Genomic DNA, 6197 nt, shown 5'->3' with positions numbered 1-6197 from the left:
ATATATATATATATATATATAAACAATAAGCTATCAGGACACCCTTCAGTTTGCTTATCGCTGTGGAGTTGGAGTTGAAGATACCATCATACTCCTGCTTCAACAAACCCACTGTCCTCTGGACAAAGCCAGCAGCTCTGTGAGGATCATGTTCTTTGATTTCTCCAGTGCATTTAATACAATCCAACCTGATTTGCTTTGTCAGAAACTCCAGAAGACTCAGGTGGAGGCCTCAACAATCTCCTGGATCAAAGACTACCTGACAAACAGACCACAGTTTGTGAGACTGAAGGGCTGTGAGTCTAACCAGGTAGTCAGCAGCACAGGAGCACCACAGGGGACGGTACTCTCACCATTCCTTTTCACTCTGTACACCTCAGACTTCCAGTACAAGACAGACTCTTGTCATCTGCAGAAATACTCGGATGATTCTGCAGTTGTGGGGTGGACCGCTTTGTGGGGTGGGTGAAGGTGGTGGACCGCTTTGTGGCATGGTGTGGAAACAATCATCTCATTTTGAACATGACTAAAACAAAGGAGATGATTGTAGATTTTAAGAGAAACAGGAATAAGTCAAAAACTATTTCTATCATGGGAGAAGAAGTGGAGGTGGTGGAGGAGTATAAATACCTCGGTGTTCACCTGGACAACAGACTGGAGTGGAGATGCAACTGTGAAGACATCTACAAGAAGGGACAGAGCAGACTGTACTTCTTGAGGAAGCTTAGGTCCTTTGGTGTTTGCAGCAAGATGCTGCATATCTTCTATAAGTCTGTTGTGGAAAGTGTGATCTCTTCTACCATCATCTGCTGGGGAAGCAGCATCAGAGCCAGGGACTTAAAAAAGCTCAACAAGCTGATGAAGGCTGGCTCTGTTCAGTCAGCTCCAGCACTCCAAATCAACAAGAATACAATGACAGCAGTGTTACTTTTGATTGATTAAAAGTATTTTTTGTAACTGTTCTACTGTGTATTGATGCTGATATGTTCCTGTAATAATTCTTAATTTCTTGTTCTGTCTTGAGATAGATTCTAATATCTACTTCAACTTAACCCATGACTAGCAAATGCAAAACTAACAACATAAAACAAATGTTAAGTAACAGTCCTGCTGTAAATACCAGCTTTGTGAAGGTCTTAAAATCATTTTGTTCAAACATTTTGATTCAACTCTTATTTTTAAGGACAGAAAAATTAAATATCGTTACCTTTGTGGTGCTTTGTATGCAACATGGTTCAGCAGTTCATTTAAGCCATTCTCGTGTGGTTTACCTGGAAAAGAATAATAAAAATTACTCATCTTCACCGTCTAAACCCGCCATGCTTGCAATGAGCTAGCTGCAGTTAAAATACAACAAGCGAGTTAACATGCTTAATTAACTAAACCTGGCGATATAAAATATTATTGCTAAACTGCGATACAGAACAGTCATCTAAAGCTTGACAATAGCAAAATAATTTTGTATTTTCATCAACTTACCGTAAAAAATCCTTCCGAAACAACGAGAAACGTCCAATGCTGGAGCTGCTGGTGTTTGGAACCAGCGCCATCTTTCTATTAGCATCTCCATGACCCACGTCACTTCCGCATTCCATTCTTTCTATAAGATTATTTACCAGATGGTTATGTGGTGGGCTTGAGCTCAAGATCGAAGTAAAGACTTGGTGAATGAGGTAGGTGTAAACTGCACAGTTTCACGTTTAGCTCGGCTCTGTCATTTTATGTTTAAAAAACTAAACATGTCTGTTTCTGTTTTGTCTTTCTTTAACCTAACAGATCCCTCCACAGTATCTTCTTTCTTGGATACATAAATAGACCGCCCTTCTCTCCAGAAGAGATTTTCCTTGATGAAGATGTGTTAAATGGTTTAAAGGGAACGTTCCCAAGACCTTTTGACCGCTATATGACTCATCTTCCCAGGGGTCCTTTCTCCTGCGTTCTGGATATAGAAACTACCCAACTGCAAACTGAGATGACTTTTAAAAAAACTGTATTTGTTACTATATAACATTATTAACTTAAATGCGAAACAGCGCTAATGCAAACTATCAAATAACTAATTTCAGTAACATAGTGATTAAAAAAGGCTAAGAAACAACTGAAAAATACTTGGATTTTCAAGACTAAAACAGCAAATAATGAAGGATCTTATTGAAATAAACCTAACATTTCACATATTGAACATAAAGGTAATGGGACCTAATTTACTACATTTACATATCAGGATGAAATATTTTCCACATAACTATTTTATCATAAATCCTTAATGTTTATTTGCACAATCCACACCAAGCACGATATTTTTGCCTGTTATGATCAAAATAAATGTTTTAGATTATGGCTAACTTGACTGTCATTCATACCCAAAAACAACCTCAAAAAATGTCCCAACCTCTCAACATGACTGTAACAAAGAAAACAGTCGCCAATATCTCCAAATCATATTTGTGGGTCAAGCTTAACACATTTCAAATTGAGTCTCTTTCATTTTATTGGGACGAGTAAGAGAAATTTACCCCGTCTGATTTCTGAGAATATCTTCTTCTACCGCCCCCTACTGGTGTGTTTGTTTCATCAAGCTGTCGTGCTCGCGAGAGTTTCCACGAGAGTTATGATGCTCTCTGAAATCCTGTAGTCGGTGATCCCTCAGCAGTATGTGATCCTGAGTCTTACAGCCATGAAACAAACTCTGGTTTTAGTGTAAGCACCTTGCCTTTTCAAAATTTGTGAGGACTTTAACAGTCATGTAGTGTGTCTCCGGCTTTAGAAACACTTATTTTTCGACTCGTATCCTAAATCCTACATGCCTATGTTACAATCATTAAAAGCTGAACCTGTTTTAATACTTGTGTCTTTCTCCTGTAGCCTATAAATCAGTTTAGTGTTGTTTTTTACTATCCACATCCCACTTACTTCCACACAGTAAGTCATCAATGGATCGCTTAGAAACAATTACAGTAATTAAGGCAGGGCATATTAATTTATGAAGCACTATTTATACACAAGGCAATCCAAAGGCCTTTACAGCACATCAATATTGCCAAGATAACAAAACATAAAGGTAAAAGCTTTGCTTAAAGGAGAAAAATGTTAAAATACAGATATTATAGCATATAGAGAGAATGAATGTGGTACAGTGTCTTTAGTTTTATACACTGTTGCAATCATTTTGAAAATCTTAATGTTTACAATTTATTTAAAAATGATGAAGAAATTAAACAGCAATCTCAGCCAACCTCTCATCTTCATACGCTAGAGAACAGAGATAGAGGCAGAGATGATACTCTAGCGTGTCTTCAGGATGCTCTAGACACAGCTGGCTTTATTACATGGGAGTATGGATACTACCCGGCTTAAAAACAATAGTCTTGAAAACAGGGCTGATATTGTACAATAACTCTGGCCTTTAACCATGAGCTGGTTACTGTATCTGATTTTTCATTAACCAAATCTCTTTTGCCCATTCACCATAAACATTATTAATCATGCCTGCCTTTCTATATGATGTTATCTTTGGTCATTTTAACCAAAATAATGGATTTATTCAGTATTCAATTATCAGTCAAATGTACTGTACCATTCTCTTTTCTCTGGTATCAACAGGTGCACAAACCTACCACTAGATGACAGGAGAACCATGTTCAGTACAGGATATACTGTAAAGGACCTTGTTTCAAACTTCCTCCCCTCTATATACTCTATATACTTCTAGGGGGGCATACAGACAGACATTAATTCACTCACATTTATAATGCACGGATGTATATATATGATGATGGCTACTTGATGTAACTGTTGAACTACTTATTATCCAAATCTGCACTTATTACATTTACATTTACCTATCCCGGTGTTATACCATGTATTATTGTGTTTCTGTAATACTTCACGTCTTACAAAAATCTATTATTAAATTCAAAGGAATATAATTGCTGCTTTTCACTGTGCCCAGTTATTTCTGCTATGGGTCTGGTCCCCCACCCCACCCCCCGGCAGTCAGGCGGCCCCCCCGGCAGTCAGGCAGGCCCCTGGTCTTGTAGGGCCAACCCTGGAGCAATTAACCTTACACACACATATGCACACACACACTATATTGCCAAAAGCATTTGTCTGTCTCCTTTTGTGTTCCTTTATACACCTGCAGCCGTGGAAGTAATTGTAACAACAGAATTGATTGATTTGGTGGTTTGCCAATATACCGTGTATAACGTCTTATACGTAAGGACAGGACTTCTTGTCCTGTTCTGATGGTCCTGCTGCTTTATTTTGTCATTCATGCTTTATTAATTTTCAGTCTCATACAAAAGAGGTCCTGCTGCTTTAGACTAACATCCTCTACGTATTTCATCTGTGAAAGGCCAAAAGGAAAGAGGAAGTAGATAAAAATAATAATTGCCCTTTAAACACATTAAGTTATCCAAAACAATGATACAAGACTTTGCACACAATATGAAACTGTCTTTCAAGTTCACTGAGTGTGTTTTACTTAGAGGTGAGAGAAAAGAACCAGTGAGAATAAACTAATTACTCTTTAATCTTGAGTACTCTGCAATTATGAGTTGATTACCTGCCAGACCATTTCTGAATCCAGAGGCTTGAGAACCAAGTTAAGTGCCCTTCTTGACGAAAGTCTGAAGGTCTGGTGAGTGATGAGAAATGCGATGTATTTTCAGCTGTTACGTCACAAGTGCTTTGTGCGGCTTTTCCTGTGGCCTTCTCTCCAATAACATGTTTGTTTTTAGGTCTGGATTTGTGCAGCCAACTGCTACCGGTGAGGGAAATCCTGTCTGACCTCTCAGCTTGTTTTGATGAAAACACTGGCGCTCAATGACGTCAAAGAGAAGGAATGTTAATTTTTCTTTAAACCTCATTAATTTTTCGCCTCTAATCTTTGTGTGAACTGACATTCCTTGGTGCTTCAGAGATGTAAGGGCCTGGAAGCGGATGCCCTTCTCAAACAATGAGTGCTGGTTCATGCTTCTATTCAGAAAAGCAGACAGTTAAAGTTCAATTGTAAGGTCTTTACTGAAGTTCCCTGCTTTGTTTTAATACACATAAGCAATGAAAAGGGATTTTTAATACAGGAATCATGGGGGACTTGACAGTTTAAACAGCTGACTGTCACTGACTGTCACTTGAGGTCCAGTGTGAAGTTTCCACAGTCAGTGATGATTCTACAGTATGTCATCTGCTGGTGTTGGTCCACTGGGTTTAATCAACTCAACAGCCGTGTACCAGGAAATTCTAGAGCACCTTATGCTTGGTTTTGTTGATAAGCTTTATGGAGATGCTGATTTATTTTTCCAGCAGGACTTGGCACCTGCCAACACTCCCAAAAGTACCAAAAGCTGGTCCAGTGACCATGTGCTAGATCTCCTAGCAAAGTAGCCTAACCCGAACTTCATAGAGAATCTATTCAGTATTGTCAAGAGGAAGATGAGAGACACAGGACCATGCAAGACAATGCAGATGACAAAAGCAACCTGGGCTTCTATTACACCACTGGCTGATCACCTCCATGTCACACTACATTGATGCAGTAATTCATGAGAAAGGAGCCCAGACAAAGTATTGAGTGCATACACTGTAAATGGATATGGACTTACTTCTTAATAGGCCCGTATTTTTATATTAAATATTTTGTGGTTGGGTCTATGTAATATTCTATAGATCTAATGGATCTATATAGTATGAATTTCACTCTTTGAATTGAATCACTACAACAAATGAACTTTTCAGTGATATTTTAATTCATTAGATGTACCTTAATGTGCCACCATATCTTTTAGGGCTTGGACTCTGAAAAGGATATAACATTGTGTGTTTTCTGGAACAATAATTGCATGCTGAATTATTTGTTGTTGTTTGGACATGCTGAAACAGGCCAGTGCTTGCCACACACATTCAGCACTGTTAACAATAGCTTTTATGAAAGAGCATCCAGACTTGCCAGGCCGACCCAGACAGAGCAGTAGGGGGTTTGAGGGACCACCGAACTTGCGCTTTCAACCATGCCGTTTGGTATGGCTTGTCATGAAAAGGTGACTCTGCTGGCCTTTGTTGGGCCTTTTCATGTCATTGCTCTACAACAAAGAAGATAACGAAACAGTGCTCCTCTTGATGTGTGTGCAAGGAGTTAGGATTTCCTCAACAATCAGAGTCCAGGTGCTGCTCAGACAGCCTCTAATAAAGGCAAA

The sequence above is a fragment of the Girardinichthys multiradiatus genome, chromosome 13 (genome assembly GCF_021462225.1).
Source record: "Girardinichthys multiradiatus isolate DD_20200921_A chromosome 13, DD_fGirMul_XY1, whole genome shotgun sequence".
Taxonomy (NCBI): domain Eukaryota; kingdom Metazoa; phylum Chordata; class Actinopteri; order Cyprinodontiformes; family Goodeidae; genus Girardinichthys; species Girardinichthys multiradiatus.
This window is presented reverse-complemented; position numbering follows the sequence as displayed.